This window comes from Rattus norvegicus, chromosome 2, assembly GCF_036323735.1.
Source record: "Rattus norvegicus strain BN/NHsdMcwi chromosome 2, GRCr8, whole genome shotgun sequence".
Lineage (NCBI taxonomy): Eukaryota > Metazoa > Chordata > Mammalia > Rodentia > Muridae > Rattus > Rattus norvegicus.
In genome coordinates, this window is record NC_086020.1 from 38,034,311 (window position 1) to 38,053,380 (window position 19,070).

The following is a 19,070-nucleotide window of genomic DNA, read 5'->3' on the forward strand; positions in this document are numbered from 1 at the left end:
GGGAATGTGGAGAGGTTGTCGACCAAGGTTGTTAGGACATTTTAGATTTTAGGAATATTTATCTTGAGAATGGATCGGATGACAAGGCCACCTGGTAAAAGAACAAATCATATAGGACATCAGCACTTATGTTGTCCTCTCGTAGACTCATACTTAGCTTGCTTCCTTATACAACCCTTATGGTGCTTCCAACAGTGGGAAGCCATATTATTTAACAACCAAGTCAGTTCTCCATAATCCCACCTCCCAGCCTATGTGATCTCTGCAATCCCCCTGTTGAGACTTTCACATCATTTTTGTAGGGGAAATTAGGCTGTGACAAGGTGACAATGAAATCTAAGTAGGACATCGTCATTTAGCTTCGCATGCAGTATTTCTTTCCAGCTTCATTTTTTCATGTAGATGAGATCATGTTGTGACTATACCACTCTGTAGTTTTTCTTGATCATTCTATATATAAATCATTTCCCTGAACATGTGAGTTTTTATTCTGACACAAAATAGATGACACATTCGTGTGAGAAATTTAGGGGCAGTATAAAGGGACTTTAAAGATTCAGAGGAAGGAAGAAAATATGTAAGGGAGGGATAAGAAAGATTTGAGCACTTAAAACGTGATGACTTCAACCTGAGGTGCGCTGGAAACTTCATATAGACACTGGCATTTTAAGACATTGAAAAGAGTATAAATTGCTTTTCTCGATTTCTTTTAAAATGTGATTATAGAAAATATTAAAACCACAGTGCTGCTATATACGATTCCTGTTAACATTATTATTGAGCATAGTGTCATGAGGCCTGAAAAGGGAAGGGATGAGTTCCTTGGGAAGGTCAGCTGGTGGGATAGATTAACGGTTTTCAGTATAGCACACAGTCATTCTACAGTGACCTCGAAGGAAGGGGAAATCTGAGTACTAACTACCTTGATCTTACTCTGTATTCCAACCTGTTCTCTCACTTCCTGCCTGTATCTAATTGGTTTAGTCCAATAGGAAGCAAGCAGAAGGAGCCGGCTAATGGAGTCCATTGAACTTGGAATATCCAGAACCAGAGCAGGGTAGAGAAAGAGAGGAGCTGGGGAGAAGCCTACCAGTGGTGCAGGGCAGACCAACTCATTAAAATGCCCTATCATAAGATCATGATATTCATAAATACATGCTCATGTGATAAAGTCATCAGACTTAGTAACAAGACATTTCACTGTGAGCAAAGCGTTTCTTTTCTGTTAGTTCCCACACTCCTCAATATTCTTCGCTTGTTTGGGTTTTGTCCAAGACAGACTGTTGTCTGTCTAAACAAATATGAATGCAGCCATTGTTTCTTTCATTTCTTCTTGTTCATCACCATCTTACCTACATCCTGAAAAAAAATCAGTTTATTTTGTTGAAATGAAGCAGGCTGTAATTATACATTTAGGAACAACTCTCTCTCTCTCTTTCACTCTCTCTCTCTCTCTCTCTCTCTCACACACACACACACACACACACACTCACATACATACACGCACACATACTCACATACCTACACGCACACACACTATCACACACACACACTCACACACATACACGCACACACACATACACACACACACTCACACACATACACACACACATACAATCACACACACACAATCACACACACACACACACACACACACACACACACACACACACACACACACACACACACTAAGTTTGGAAGGAGGAAAGGCAAGGGGGAGATGGTGGAAGCATAATCCCAAACGACAAAATTACATTACTAGTTTGTGTCTATTGTGAACTGCTGTTCCTAGACTGGGAAGTTTTGCTGGTTTTAAGAATCTTCCGTCTGTTGGTCATGAAGGACATGAGCATGGCTCTCTGAATCAGCTAACCAAGATATGTGTGAGCTCACAGAGACTGAAGCAGCAGGCACAGGGTCTGCATGGGTCCTCTGAGTGTATATTATAGCTATCAGATTAGTGTTTTTATGAGACCCCTGAGTCTTACAAGTGGGTCTCTGACTTGTGTGTGCTCTTGAGACATTTCCTCCTCCTCTTGGGTTTCCATGTCCATTTTCAATTTCCACGTCTTGACTTATATTATTGTGTGTCATGTCTGGTTGTTGTCACTTGGAAGTCTCTTCCTTTTTAATGAGAGACAGAAAAGGAGGGTCTGGATGGGAGTGGTGGGGAGGTGGGGAGGAACTTGGAGGTATAGACGGAGGGGAACCTAGGATTAGGATATATTGTACAGGAAAAGAAACTGTTTTCAATAAAAGGGAAAAACAGAGACTCTTTCTTCTTTTGTCTGTGCTGTACCAGTGCAACTTGGGATAAACGTAAGATGGAGAGTTGGGATTGGACCTGTTTTATGGGCTGTGAGTACCCAAAAAACCTGAGTTTTCTGGGGAATTAGTAGCATGTATCTTAGCATGTGCCAGTGGTATTGTGTGCTTTGTCTGTTCTTCTATCAGGCTTTCCCAGAGCTGGCTTGGCTCTTGCTCTCCTTTTGTTCCAGCTATGTGTACGCCTGGCTTTTAATGACTGGGGTTAGGCACAGAGGCATTTGTACTTCCCAGGTACAAATGCAAGTGATCATATGCTTTGGAGTCTGGTCAGCTTATCAGAAATATCTTTTAAAAGGAGAGATGGCTTAGCTGCTAAACCTCTTTTTGCACAAATATGAGAACTAGTGTTCAAATCCCAGCACCCATGTAGCAAGCTCGGAACTCCAGCTCAGATGTCATGCACCCTCTCCTGGAGTTCATGATGCAAACATACATATATGCCTACATAAATAAAAATTTAAAGCCCATATAAATAAAAGTAAGCAAAACAAAATAAATAAGTAAAAGCAGTTTCTCAGCTTTTAAAAATGCGGCTGAAGTCATAGTCATGATTTATGTGAGCTTATGATGTCTGACTTTGTATCTTTACTGATCTTCTGGTCTACGGATGTACTGGCCTTCAGCTGCACTAGAAGTCTGAGGTACAAATTAGATATAAAACAATTGAATGCTAAATCTGATCTTCCTTAGTTTTACTGTTCTTGTCATTAAAAACTAAGTTTCTATAGTGCATATTTTAAATAAAAATTACTGTATGTATTTTATTAACTTTACTTTTTAAATTAGCATTTAAATTGGTGTGATAATTGCTTGCAGATGTGAGTATATTGTGCTGTTATAAGTAAATCTAAATGCACAATGTGGCGTAATATAGAGTGTAGAGTGAAAACTTACAATGAGTAAGTTTCATGAAGTACTCTGGTGACATTTGAGATGTCTCGATAGTCACTTTGAGCTGTCACATTGCTGTGGACTAGTGTAAACATGTGGCACAGCTCATGCTCTGTTGGAACTTGTTTCTCCCCCCTCCCCTCTCCCTCCCTATCTCTCCTCCCCTCCCCCTCCTCTCCTCTCCTTCTTCCCCCTCCCCTCCTCTCCTTCTTCTCCCTCCCCCTCCCCCCCTCTCCTCTCTTTGTGAGAACTCCCTGTTCTATAGATTGTCCCTGCCCCAGCCTCTGGTATAGCCATCATTTTACTCATTGCTCAGATAGAGTCACCTCTTTAAAGTGTCCCACATATAAATAAGTGTATGCATAGTCTTTCGGTAGTGTGCTATCTTACTTAGACTGTCCTTCCAGTCCCTCATGCTTATGGAATCACAGATCTCATCCTTTCTAGAGGATGAACAATAGTCTGTTATGCATACATACATTTACAAAACAGGTTTTTCCTCTGGTGGACACAGAGACAGACTCCAAATCTTTCGCATTTTGACCTGTGCTGCATGAACTTGGGAGAACCAATATCCCTGTCACATCTTTATTTTAGCTTCTTTGGATGAATTATCAGAGGTGAAATTGCTAGGTCTTACAATTGTTCTCTTTTTAGCTTTCTTACTGTTTTCTATAATGAGCGCTAATTCACACGATCACTGACAGCCCTTGGAGATTCCTCTTCCCCACGTCTTGGTAGCCATTTGAATAGATGTGAGGATGCACTTCACTTACTCTTTGTCTCTCACCATTCTACGAGGACCCAAAGGCTTTGTCTGCTTCCTATCTATTGTATGTTTAAGACCAAGAACAGTGCGTGATACAGACAGGGTGCTCCACAGCTGTTAGATCTGTTAGTGATGTCTTAGTTACTTTTCTTGTGGCTGTGACCAAACACTTGACAAGCAGCAATGTAAGACATGGAGAATTGACCTTGGCTTGCAGTTGAGAGGAAGTAGTCCATCATGGTAGAAAAGCATGGCGTTGGGCAGCTGTATAGCAACTGAGACATTTGTTTGCATCTAGATGGATCAGGATGAAGAGAAAGGGGACCCTGAGGACTTTTTACTCCACTCAGGCAGTCAGTTTAAGGTGTGTCTTCCCTTTAGTCAATTATTTCTAGACACAGCCTTACAAACATGCCCAGAGCCATGTCTAAGCATCCCCTAAATGATTCTGAAGGCAGTCAGGATGGCCATAATGCTAATCATAGTAGCAGTTTATATGGTATTACCTTTATGATTACAAGATATTAAAAATTATTTTATAAGACGTACGGTTTTTGTGTACAGGTTCGCTATTCTTGCCTCCAAAATTCTTTAAGAATGGGGTAGCCTCTCTCTTATGTAGCTTGCCAGGGTCTCTCAGTCCAGTCCAGAAGTCACCAGTATTGGCTAGTCTTTCTAGATTCATTTTAAAAAAAAAAATGTGCCTACGGAGTTAAAACAACTTTGAATACAGATCAAAGGAAATAATCCTTCTCCACTTGGTCAAAGATCAATCTTTGTAGTTACGTAAATCTGAGAGCTCTCCATCCTGCTGATGACTGATTTGATGGGTTTACTTATCTATTACTTTCATTGCTGACACCCTGTCGTGAGCACCATTGATTTTAGTAAGTCTTCAAGTTACATAACCATCAGCCCTCGTTTATTTTTCCTTTCCATCAACATTGTGCTTTGTATTCTGGCTCTCCATGTAAACGTTAGAACCAGTTTGCTAATACTCGCGGAATGACGTTCTTTAAGTAGAGATCTTGGTTAGGAGGGCATTGGATCTGTACAACAGTTGGGAAGAATTGACATGGGAAATACTGAGCCTTTTGTCCATCAACACATGATATCTTTCTATTTATTTCATTTTTGATTTCTTTCATAAAACATATTCTCTCTCTCTCTCTCTCTCTCTCTCTCTCTCTGTGTGTGTGTGTGTGTGTGTGTGTGTGTCTCCATGGGCATTTTTTCTTAAATTTAATTTTTTTTGTAAATTTTTATTAATTTTTCAAGTCAGTACATTATATTTCCATACATACATTATGTTCCTACTCATCCCTCTCACAAACTGATAACCCCATCCTCTCTGTCTCCTCTTGTTCCTTATCCTAAAACAATATTTCTTTTTTTATTTTATTTTATTTTTTTATTAACTTGAATATTTCTTATTTACATTTCGAATGTTATTCCCTTTCCCGGTTTCCGGGCAAACATCCCCCTAATCCCTCCCCCTCCCCTTCTTTATGGGTGTTCCCCTCCCCACCCTCCCCCCATTGCCACCCTCCCCCCAACAATCACGTTCACTGGGGGTTCAGTCTTAGCAGGACCAAGGGCTTCCCCTTCCACTGGTGATCTTACTAGGATATTCATTGCTACCTATGAGGTCAGAGTCCAGAGTCAGTCCATGTATAGTCTTTGGGTAGTGGCTTAGTCCCTGGAAGCTCTGGTTGCTTGGCATTGTTGTACATATGGGGTCTCGAGCCCCTTCAAGCTCTTCCAGTTCTTTCTCTGATTCCTTCAACGGGGGTCCCGTTCTCAGTTCAGTGGTTTGCTACTGGCATTCGCCTCTGTATTTGCTGTATTCTGGCTGTGTCTCTCAGGAGCGATCTACATCCGGCTCCTTTCTGCCTGCACTTCTTTGCTTCATCCATCTTGCTGTATATGTATGGGCCACATGTGGGGCAGGCTCTGAATGGGTGTTCCCTCTGTCTCTGTTTTAATCTTTGCCTCTCTCTTCCCTGCCAAGGGTATTCTTGTTCCCCCTTTTAAAGAAGGAGTGAAGCATTCACATTTTGATCATCCGTCTTGAGTTTCATGTGTTCTATGCATCTAGGGTAATTCAAGCATTTGGGCTAATAGCCACTTATCAATGAGTGCATACCATGTGTGTTTTTCTGTGATTGGGTTACCTCACTCAGGATGATATTTTCCAGTTCCAACCATTTGTCTATGAATTTCATAAAGGCATTGTTTTTGATAGCTGAGTAATATTCCATTGTGTATATGTACCACATTTTCTGTATCCATTCCTCTGTTGAAGGGCATCTGGGTTCTTTCCAGCTTCTGGCCATTATAAATAAGGCTGCTATGAACATAGTGGAGCACGTGTCTTTTTTATATGTTGGGGCATCTTTTGGGTATATGTCCAAGAGAGGTATAGCTGTGTCCTCAGGTAGTTCAATGTCCAATTTTCTGAGGAACCTCCAGACTGATTTCCAGAATGGTTGTACCAGTCTGCAATCCCACCAACAATGGAGGAGTGTTCCTCTTTCTCCACAATCTCGCCAGCATTTGTTGTCACCTGAGTTTTTGATCTTAGCCATTCTCACTGGTGTGAGGTGAAATCTCAGGGTTGTTTTGATTTGCATTTCCCTTATGACTAAAGATGTTGAACATTTCTTTAGGTGTTTCTCAGCCATTCAGCATTCCTCAGCTGTGAATTCTTTGTTTAGTTCTGAACCCCATTTTTAATAGGGTTATTATATTTAATTTTTTATTTGATATTTTATGTATTTACATTTCAAATGTTATCCCCTTTCCCCGTTACCCCCTCTCCCATCCTCTTCCCCCTGCTTCTATGAGGATGCTCTCCCTCCCACCCATTTACTCCCACCTCAACACCCTGGCATTCCCCTACACAGGGGAAACAAGCCTTCACAGGACCACGGACTTCTTTAGTGCCGTCCTGTGTGACTGGAGTCATGGGTTCCTCTATGTATACTCTGTGGTTGGTGGTTTAGTCCCTGGGAGCTCTGGGAGGTCTGGTTGGCTGACATTGTTGTTCTTCCTATGGGGTTGCCGACCTCTTCAGCTCCCCTTCTCCATTTGTTGTTTTGCCTTTTCCTTCTTTAGTAGCAAAAATGTTCAGTTCTAGTGGAGTGAATCTTATGAACAAACACACATGTATATCTATGCATTTTGTTAGATTTATTCCTAAGTATTTTGTTTGGAGAGGTACCAGCATAAATGGCATATTGTTTTAAGTACCAATTTCCTGTTCATCTTAGTTCATAAAAAATGATTTCTGTAGATTGTCTATATTATAACCTTGTTATAAAAGCTTATTTTTATTGTCATAACTTCATAAGACTTGTGGGCATCAAGAATGTTACTGGAGGAAAATATAACTGGTTATTTAGCTAATATAGGCCAAGTATTTCATATTCAAAATGCTTTAGACCAGAAGTGATTTGGATCTCAGAGATTTTTAATATTAATTTATTAAATCATTATTAATTTAATAATGATTTACCTTGGAAATGGAATGCAAGTCCAAACCCAAATCATTTACATTGTATTTTTTCTTGATTAATAGTTGGAAGTTCAATGCAATGCTTTGCCTCTCTTTATTTTTAAGTGACCCGTTACATGCCATCTCATATGGAATCACTTACTCATTTGTGGTGCTCCAAAAATTTAAGATCTGGGAGCATTTGGGATTTTTCGATTAAAAAAATCTGCACATCTTCCTTATATATGAGGATTCCAACAAAGTAGATATGCCATGGTTTCCAGTGCCCCAAACCTTCAGCTAATTATAAAAAGGGAAGGAAATTCTCCTTGGCCTGTGACTTTCTAAGGGATGGGTAAGGTGTCATAACCGCTCAACGTCTTTTCAGAGGAAACCTGCCAGCCTACATCTTAATGTTCCACTGAAATGTTGATTGCATGTATCATATTAATTAAAAAATGCTATAAATATTTTACTGTATTCTTAAAATACCCTGCTTTATGCAAATCTGGTGCTTTTAAATACGCAACAGTGAAATGTAAATTCGTGGAGAATTTTTACCTTACTTGAACTTTCACTTAGGAAGGGGTCCAGTACAGTAGTTCCTCCCGGTCACTCCCTAAGGAGTCACTGGTGTCTAAGGACTCCCTGAGGAGTCACTGGTGTCTAGGGACTCCCTGAGGAGTCCTTCTGTATGCTAAGCAAGTGCTGTACGGCTGTGCTGTATCCAGCTTGCTTTTCACTTTCAGTGACAGGAATTACTAAATTGACCAACCGGTCGTGAACTTAGTTCTTAACACAGGCTTTGAACTTGTGATTCTCCTGACTCAGTCTCCCAAATAACCGGACTGAAGGCTTATACCACCGATTCTGTCTTTGATTTTCCTAATGACCACTTATTTACTCTTGTGACAAATATAGTTCTTATAAATACAGTAGAGATATACCAGGACTTTCCTCCTATCATAGTGTGATTGCATCTTACAAATTTTCAGTTGGGAATAAAAAAATATGAATATTTTTATGAAGTATGTCTGCATGATCACATGCACTAAACATAAGTTTAAATTAGGGTATTTTCGATGAGTTATTGGTCATACCATTGCATTTCCCTGCATTGCAAGGCTTCTTTTCCAAACTCCTTAAGATTTTCTTTGGGACTACAGTGCTTTCAGGATTGCAAAGAGACATAGCTGAAGGCCTTTAAAAACCACGGCGTTTGTTAAGTGAAAGCTGGGCTAATTAACCAGACACGTGTTAAAAATGCTTGCTCCTAACTTACAGTCTTGCACTTACTGGAAGCTGGGACTGGAAAAACATTCTTGTGATTTAAACCTAACTTTTCATGTCATTTATCTTCAATTTTAGGAAACCATGCGTTTGATTTTGGCGTTGACATTTTGGGAGACTATGGAACAAATGCACTTAACATGGTTCCTCAGTGACAGATTCCCATCTGAACCTCTTGAACATGGCGCAGTCAGAAAGACAGCCAATCGGAAGCATCGGAAGGATCGGCTCAGTGGGACTGGCTCAATACTGTGGCCACGGTTAATGAGGCCAAGGTAAACTAGAAAGATCACGTGGAAGCTGCTAATGATCTGGCAGCGGAGCTCAGAGCAGACAGAGCGGATCTTGTGGTTGCGATGACCCACATCAAGTGGGAATGACACAAGACTTGCCCAGCGCGCGGAAGGGTTCGATTTGCTTCTGGGAAGCCATGACCACGAGTATGGAATCAGGAAAGTGAATGAGACTTGGATTGTCAAAAGTGGATCTGATGTTAAAAATCTGACAAAAATAGATATACTATATGACTGTTTGGTGCCTCTTTCCAGTGTGCATTTGAGAAAGTGGACATTCTGAGCTATTTGGAAGAAGATTCATGTGTCAAAGCAATAGTAAGAGATTTTACTCAAAACACACAGGTGGGCGAGGATTGTGTTGCAGAGCGACGTGTGGGTTGATCACGGGGATAGTTTGCCAGCGTTGTAGACCTCGTCATAGCCTGTGATTGACGGCATCTTCAGTCACAATTCATTTGTGATAGTTTTCTCTCTTTTTAAATTTACACATCCACTCATTTTATTTTGACTTTGTAAATAATAATAGGAATTTAACAAATTAGATTACCTCTGATATTTTCTATATTATAACCTTGTTATAAGAGCTTCTTAATTTTATTTTTGTAACTTCCTAAGTCTTGAGCATCGAAAGTGTTATTTTAGGGAAATAGAATTGGTTATTTAGCTGATACAGGTTGATCATTTCATATTCAAAATGATGTTTTTCTTCATTTCGTATATTTATAAATTATTTGGATCTTAGAGTTTTCTTGACTTCACAGTATACTATCTGCATTTTAATAATGAGCCATCTTCGAATTAGAAGTAAAGAATAAAAGGAATTCAGACCCACTGTAACATATCTTTTTTTAAAACTGATATCAATAAAATATTTTCCTGTACTCAAATTTGGTATTTATCTCTTTAATAAAGAGATTGATATTTTTGTTAAGCACTAGGTTACTACAAAAGCACAGGTGATTTTTTTGTAACAATTTTTATTAAAAATATGACTTCCCACCCTTCTCTTCTAATTACATATTTCAAACTTTCATTGATTTGTCATTAGGTCACTTAAGGATTGCCTTTTTCTAGGGCCCCAAGCATGTTGGGCAACTGTAGCTGCTTAAGAGAGAGAGAGTGAGAGAGAGAGAGAGAGAGTATGTGTATGTGTGTGAGTATATGTGTGAGTGTGAGTATGTGTGAGTGTGTATGAGTATGTGTGAGAGTGTGTGAGTATATGTGTGAGTGTGTGTATGTGTGAGTGTGTATGAGTGTGTTTGAGTGTGTGTGTACGTGTGAGTGTGTATGTATGTGTGTATGTGTGTGTGTATGCGTGAGTGTGTGTGTATGTGTGAGTGTGTGAGTGTGTATGTGTGTGAGTGTGTGTGAGTATGTGTGTGTATGTGTATGTGTGAGTATGTGTGAGTGTGTGTATGTGTGAGTATGTGAGTGTGTGTATGTGTGAGTATGTGAGTGTGTATGTGTGTGTGTATGTGTGTATGTGTGAGTGTGTGAGTGTGTGTGTCTGAGTGTGTATGTGTGTGTATGTGTGAGTGTGAGTATGTGTGAGTGTGTATGTGTGTGTATGTGTGTATGTGTGAGTGTGTATGTGTGTGTGTGTGTCTGAGTGTGTATGTGTGAGTATGTGTGAGTGTGTGAGTGTGAGTATGTGTGAGTATGTGAGTATGTGTGTGTGTGAGTGTATGGGAGTATGTATGTGTGTGTATGCGTGTGTGTGTGTGTGTGTGTGTGTGCTATTTTGTGAGGGATTTGTGAAACATAAGCCATGCTATATTGATATCTGTGCATTTATTATTTAATATAACCTTTGGCACATGTGTTAATTCTATAGAAACAGAGGCTTCTGTTATATTTCAGTTGGAAGTAATTAACTATTTCTTGTTGGATCAGCTTGCCATGTATATTATATATTTTTATAACAGGCTTTTGGCCTAAAAGGCTAGGATAGAGACTTCAAAACTGTATGGGAACATGGCTTATTATATAGTGTAAAAGTGGCCCGCTGGTGGCTATTTAGTATTTTGGTATTCCTTTGGTACTGTGCTGTGGAAGAGTTCTGGTAAATTCTTTGGATTTTAACTTGAAGGTAAAAATAAATGGTCAAGTAGAGAAGTTAATTTAAAAAATCGATAAAACACAAGGAATATTGGCTTTAGAAAGCTAGTTTTCTCCTTTTAGTATACCTTAGAAGACGTTCTCTGTCCCATGGGCGTGAAATTACCATAAGAAGATGTGAGAGAAACCCTGGGAATCTGGTGACCAATTCGATGGTAGAGGCCACACGTGCTGGCGTGGTACTCCTTAACTCAGGGGATTTCGGTATTAAAGAGGACATAAAATGACCAAAACCAGGTTTCCAGAACTTGTAGTAATAGTAGGCATTTTTAAGATTTATAAAGTCCTACTTAGAAACTTTATTAATTTCATGAGTTCAGCTACCCATTTCCCATCATGATTGGGTATTTGGCACCAGATTCCGGAGTTCAGTTTGTCAGTGTAATTTCTCCGAAGAAATCACCTGTCACTCATGTGTCTTAAACCTGTTGTGCTGATACACTTCGACTAAACGAAGGGGAATAGATCCAAGTCTTTCACTGGAAGTTTCTGCTTTTGACCAGTCCTGCCTTCCTACCTCTTTAATAAGGAAACCATAAGGGTTTTCTGCTGGACTGACAGGGGCCTGCTCTTGGCCTCTCCATTTTTGTCTGAAGTTGGTAGACTTAAGAGTTTTAAGACTTTAAGAGTCTATAGAAAGTTAAAAACAATCCTCTATAAACAACTCTAGCTCATGTGCTGTAACTGAGAGCCTTAGGCATTATCTAACTGCGGACACTGGGTCTCGATTTTCCACAGTTTAGAATAGGGTGGAGCTGGAGCTCAGTGGAAGGATTCTGGCCTGGTGTGTAGCAGGCATTGAGTCTGATGACATTTCAGCTTCTGCCTTCTGCTCCCCAAAGTTTATAGTGTAACCCCACTTAACATCCGAATGATAAACTTCTTAGAATTCCGTTTTTCGTGGATGATACAAATGGTCTTAACTTTACATATGAGTGGTTTAGAAAACATTTCCCAAGAGTGAAACTTTTTGTAGTTGCTTCCTGTGAAGATCTCTTGTTCTGTAAATCATAGGCCTGGTTCTGTGGACAGAGGGAGAGAGGGCAGTGACTTTTCGGTTGTTAATATTACAACTTTTAGTTAAGAAGAGCATGATAGCTAACATGAAATCAGATCTTCTAATGAATATGTCACATGTAAGATTAAGTTGGAGGTAAATGGGAGACAGATATTAGAAACCAGATCGGGGCCTTTTGTCCTAGGAATCTAAGAGTTTGAGTTTAAATGTAACATTGAGTCATCCAAGTACTGCCAGATGGAGAAAACTAAAACATTTTCCTCTCTTTGAATCACTGTAGACACTCTCAGATCTGACAGAATACACCCACCAGGGAATTTCACTGCACGATCTTTAGGCCACACTCCCCACAGTGGACCTAGTCTTAGTTATCAGAGCAATGGGTGTGCAGCTGCCTGAAGTGCTTGAAAATGGGGTTTACAAGTGCCCCACTCCGGATGGGAGGTATGTTCATAGGCTGCGACTACACGATGGTCTTAACTTTAACATGGGACTGTACAAAGAAAAACTTAAAAACGGCTTAACATTTTACAATTTAAATTTAAAAAGCCGTAAAGTGTCAATGTTAATATGTAAGTATAGTTTAAAAGATCTCTCATTCTTATTTTTACTAAACGGTTTTTGAGAGTGACAGAATACTGGTATGTAAAATGTAAGCCATCATTAAAAATCAGCATTATTTTTAGTTATATGCAAGTATATTTATGTACTACTGAATTTCAGTATTCAAGCACTTAAACCCAGTTTTCTTTTACGTCTTCCAGATTATTTGAAAAATAAAGCACTACTTTGCCGTTTAGTTTTCATTCCCAGATCTCACTAGAATTCTGTTAGATGAGGGTGCTTCTCCCTTGTGTTATAGCCTTAAAGCAGGTCTCTGAGAATATTATAATCTAGGTATTGTCGTATTACACCTAGGGTACCACAGTGGCAAGAAATATAAGCTGAGAAAATATGAAAGAAATCCTCTGGAGAGAAGTCAGAGAAACACTTTATGCTTTCAATTTGATGAATTACTATATCAAATTAGGTTAGATATGTATAGGGACATCAACACATTATACGATCCATCCACTTATTCTGTACAGCTGTTCCCTATCTTTTCGGAATTGTACGGTTATGGTTATTGTCAGAATCCATTCAAGAACATCTCATCACTGTGCAAAGAAATTGCCCATCGCCAGTCGGTCACTTTCACTTTCCTCCCAAGCCTCAGCTCTAGGAAAGCATGGTCTCCTTTAATCTCCCTGGTTACCTGGTATGTCAGTTATAGGAGCCAATCCCAAGAGATGCGACTCCTTTAAGAGCTTCTCCCACCGAGCACGCTCTCAAGGTTCATCCGTGTTGTAGTACACAGCAGTATTCATTGCCGAGCAGCGCCCCACGTGTGGATAGTAACACGTTCACCCATCTCTCATCACAGACACTTCGAGTGTTTCCATTTTTGCTACCATCACAACCACTGCTGCTGTGAAAACACGTGAGCAGGGCTGGTTGGGTGCTCAGGCACACGGTACATGTCGGATTTGAAGTGCTGAGTTATATGGAACCTGATAGGTTGTTTTCCAAAGTGACTGCACTGCTTTAACATTGTCCCAGCAGGATGTCACCTAGAGACTTCAGTGTCTCTACTTCCCTGCCAACACTTGTTACCTTCCCCACTACCTGTCCCAGTTAAGAGGAAGCAGGGTCTTGGGATGCTGCTTGGTATCTCCCTGATGGTTGTGGATGCTGACCATCTCTTTGTGTACTTATTGGCCATTCGTCTGTCTCTTCCTCAGATGAATCTCTGTCTTTACCCTTTTGTAAAAGTTGTCTTTAAAAAAAATCTTACTGACTTACATGTTCTTACAGATGGAGACACAAAATCTTATTTTATTTATAGAGTGGAATGGAGATTGTCAGAGCTGGAGTGCGGAAATATTAGTCCAGGAATATAAAATTACAGTTGGTAGGAGAAGTAGTTCCAGAGATTTATTATAGGGCATGATGATTACAGTTAATTAGGATACATTGTATTCTTAAAAAACGATGAAAGTTCAGTGTGCTTAATACACAGCGACTATGTGAGGTGACACATGTTATTTTGTATATTCTCCCAAGTGCGTTTACTTTAAAACATCATATAGGATATGCTAAATACTACAGTTTTATTTATTGATGCAGAAGTAAAATTTTAAGCTAAATGACATTAATAAGATATGATTATCATTAATGGAAAACAATTGATGTAACTTTTTACTGAGCTTCATCCTAACAATGCCTCCTCCTTCCAGTGCTTTTCTTTCTCAATTCAAGGCAAGTGAATTTACCCAAAAAATTGTCTTCAGTTCCACCATAATTCTTTTTTTCTTTTCTTTTCCTTTTTGTTTCTTAGATATTGTTTTATTTACATTTCAAATGGTATCCCCTTCCCCGCTTTCCTGTCATATCTCCCCTATCCCATCTCCCCTCTCTCTTCTTCTATGAGGGTGTTCCCCCACCCATCCACCTACCTCTTCCCACCTCCCTGCCCTGACATTCCCCTACACTGGGGGGTCCAGCCTTGGCAGGTCCAAAGGCCTCTCCTCCTATTGGTCCCCAACAAGGCCATCCCCTGCTACATATGCAGCTGGAGCCATGGATCTGTCCATGGGAGCTCTGGTTGGTTGGTACTGTTGTTCTTATGGGGTTGCAAGCCCCTTCAGCTCCTTTAATCCTTTCTCTAACTCCTCCAACGGGGATCCCGTTCTCAGTTCACTGGTTGGCTGTAAGCATCTGTCTCTGCATTTGTCATGCTCTGGCAGAGCCTCTCAGGAGACAGCTATATCAGGCTCCTGTCAGCATGCATGTCTTGGCATCAGCAATATTGTCTGGGTTTGGTGGCTGTATGTGTATGGGCTGGATCCCCAGGTGGGGCAGGCTCTGAATGGCCATTCCTTTAGTCTCTGCTCCAAACTTTGTCTACATATTTCCTCCTATGAATATTTTTGTTCCCCCTCTTATGAAGGACTGAAGCATCCACACTTTGGTCATCCTTCTTGAGTTTCATGTGGTTTGTGGATTGTATCTTGGGTAATCCGATCAGCTCCACCATAATTCTTATAATTGACACGTATCTTAGAGTTCCAATTGCCATGATAAAAAGCACCATGACCAAAAGCAACTTGGTTCATTCATTGTGCATTCATCCATGAGGGCATAATTATGCAGGAACTCTCAGTAGGAACCTGGAGGCAAGCTATGGAGGAATACTGCTAACTGACTTGCTCCTCCTGGCTTGCTTAGCCTGCCATCTTCTAGCACCGGGCCATCAGCCCAGGTGGGTGTTATTACCCACAGTAAGCTGGGCCTCACACACCAGTCATCAATCAAGAAAATGCCCTACAGGCTCACTCACAGACCAGTTTCAATTGAGGCTCCACTTTGCAGATGACTATAGTCTGTGCCAAGTTAACAATAAACTAACCAGGACAGTATGCTAAAGTCTGTTTGCATGTGGGCAACTTCAATGATGAGACAATGATTTTTAGCCTGACTATAAATAGAATTAAGGGATAGAAAAATGATTTTCAGGGAAATGTGATATATATCTCTATATATCTATATATAGAGATATATATCAAGAGACTGAGAGAGAGAGAGAGAGAGAGAGAGAGAGAGAGAGAGAGAGAGAGATGCATTTAGGCCCTGAACATGAAATCAATGTTAGCAGATAGACATATATATGATAAGCAATACTAGTCAGAGTCTGCTGAACCTGATACATAATTAGGAGAGTAATTTAATTGATCTCAAATATTGGTATTTTTCTCATGCAGTTTAAAGATATTTGAGATACCTTTGCATCTAAGTTTAATCAAATTTCTGACAATACCTCTGCATATAAACTAATCAACTTTCATCTGAAATTTGATTAGTTGATTATACCTGAGAAACTCTCTGTCTATTTCCAACAGACCTTCCACGGGGCCGCACTCAGCACATACTAACGCACCAGTTACTTTTCTAAAAATCAAGTTGTTCATGTAATGCTTCTGCCTGAAATTCCGTAACAGTTCCCTTTAGCCCACAGCAAATGATCTCAAGTGCCTCCGAGGCATATTCTCAAATTGGCTCAATGTCATCCTCCCAAACCCATGTCACCTGTCACATGTCAACTGTACTTCCGCTCTCTCATTTAATAAGAAACCCATCTTTTAACTCCCGATGCACGGGATGTCTTAAACCTGTGTCTCCAATAACCTGTGGCTTCTGCCTAGCATACTCTTTCTCTGTCACCTCAGATTAGTCACCCCTTTCTGCTGCTCTCCTGGTAGAAGTTTAATCACAGCTTTCGGATCATTGTTTCCTAATGCAAACATTCAGTGTTGCAAATTTCTCTGTAAGCACTACTTTAGTGGCCTCATACCGATTGCTGATATGTTGTATCTGTACCCTTGTTTAGCTCAGAACACAAATTTCATTTGATATTTTCTTCATTATCCATGGATTATTTATAAATACATATTTAAGTTTTTAAGATTTCCTTTTACCTTTGTCCCTGGTTTCTACTTTCTACTCAGAAATCATATTTTATAGGATTTCCATTCTTTAATATTGGAGTATTTATCTCATGGCCTTGGAGATATGTCTCCAATGCCTTGGTTAAATTTTCATGTATATACTATACATACTCTAACATATACTCTCTCTCTCTCTCTATATATATATATATATATATATATATATATATACTCTATAGTGTATATATATATTATATATATTATATATACACTCTAACATATACTTTTAAAAGTTGGTGCTAAATGTTTCTGTTCTTCTAAATCCTTGCAACCTTTCTACCGACTCTAGTATTTAGTAAGGAATATGGAATTCTTCAGTTGGTCATGATTTTGTTTTCTCTTTCATTTGTTTAGGTTCTGGTTGTCTGGTTAGGTATTTAAAACTTTGTTGTTAGGGACATATATTCAATGTTGTGCCATACTGACTAGTTGCCCGTTTTATTACATAAGGTGAAGGGGTCAAAAACTACAGCATGGTTGTTGTTTTTGTAGTTTTTTGTCTCTCTATTATTGTAAATAAACTTTGCTTCCTCTTAACCAGACATGTTCATTTAGGTGTTCTCTGTGACTTAATTTATAATGAGTTAGATTTGTGTAACAAAGGCAGTATGGCTGGTGAAGCTTATAATACTTACCTGCCTATTTTATGAAAAAACCAGTACTCCCCTTTCATCCTTTGTCTCTTTCTCTCTGCTCTGAAGTCCAGTTTTCTTTTGATTTATCTTTGTACTGTGTATTTTTGCACATTCACTCATTTTTAAACTACGCAAGTCGTCGTTCTTTAGATGCTTATGAGACAGAATGCAATTTGTGGCTTCTCTCCTTTTAGTTGTGAGTTGGAAACCTTTGACTCTACTAAATTACTTTTGGTTTTGCATGTCTAAATATTTAGTATTTATTTTGTATTTGATTCTGTTTTTCCATTCTGTATTTTATGTGTTCTGTGGCTTCTGCCCAGCGTGCCCTTCCTCTGTCACCACAGTTTTGTCACCCCTTTCTCTTGTTCTCCTGGTAAATGCACATACAGCTAATCTTGTCTGGCCTCCCACTGAGGCTACAAAAGGCAGCCTGGTTAGGAACCCAACAGAGGGTTACTATCCAAACTATATATAGAACTCAAGAACGTAGACACTAACAAACAAAATAACCCAATTTTAAAAAGGGGTATATAGCTAGACAGAGGTTCTTAATAGAGGAGTCTTGAATGGCTGAGAAGCATATAAAGAAATGTTCTGCACCCTTAATCAGGGAATGCAAATCAAAATGACCCTGAGATCCCATCTCACACTATCTATCGGGATGGCTAAGATCAAAATGGAGCAAGGGGAACGCTTCCTCATCGCTGGTTCAGTGCAAACTTGTACAGCCACTTGGGAAATCAATTTGGCTGCTTCTCAGAAAATTGGAAATAGTTGTACTGAAGACCCAGCTATACGCTCCTGGGCATATGCTCCACTGGACACAAGGGCACGCACTCCACTACATTCATAGCAGCTTTATTTGTAATAGCCGGAGATTAGAACCAACCCAGATGTCCCTCTACTGAAGAATGAATACAGAAAATGTGGTTCGTTTCCACAATGGAGTACCATTCAGCCATTAAAAGCAAGGACATCATGAGTTTTTCAGGCAAATGGATGGAACTAGAAAATTCCTGAGTGAGGTAAGCAAGACCCAAAAGGACAGGCATCGTATGTGCTTACCGGTAAGTGGCTATTGGCAGTGAGGTACAGAATACTCATGATGCCCTCACTCCACAGACCCAAAAGAACCCAAACATGAAAGAAGGGGAAGCAAGGATGCTTAAAGCTCACTTAGAAAGCCAATAAAATGTCATAGGAGGCAGATGGAGGGAAGAAACTGGGTGGGGGAGCGGATGGAGATGGGCATGGGGGGGCGGGATAAGGTGTGGGGAGAGATAGGAGAGAGGGCCAGAGGGCCAGGAGGGTAAATGGAGAGCTACAGTTTAGGGGATGAGGGGAATCCTTAGAGACCTGGGATAGGGCAGGCTCCCAGGAGTCGATGTGGTTTACCTTAGCTGAGAAGCAGAGCAGCAGGGATATAGAACCGGAAGAGGCCACCCCCTGAAGCTAGGCAGGACTCCCAGTGTAGGGATAAGGACATCAACCCACCCACAAAATTTTTGACCAAAATTTGGCCTGTTTTTCAAGAAATGCAGGGACAAAGATGGAGCCAGGGCCAAGGGAACGGTCAACTAATAACTGGCCCAATTTGAGACCTATCCTAGGGCAAGCACCAGTTCCTGACACTACTAAGGATATTCTGTTATGCTTGCAGACAGGAGTCTAACACAACTGTC

The 19,070-nt window shown here is 40.1% G+C and overlaps 1 pseudogene; it reads left to right on the plus strand.

Annotated features, from left to right (window-relative positions):
* The window catches only part of LOC134485775 (trifunctional nucleotide phosphoesterase protein YfkN-like), a 36,908-nt pseudogene that overhangs the window by 10,767 nt on the left and 7,071 nt on the right, over positions 1-19,070 (plus strand).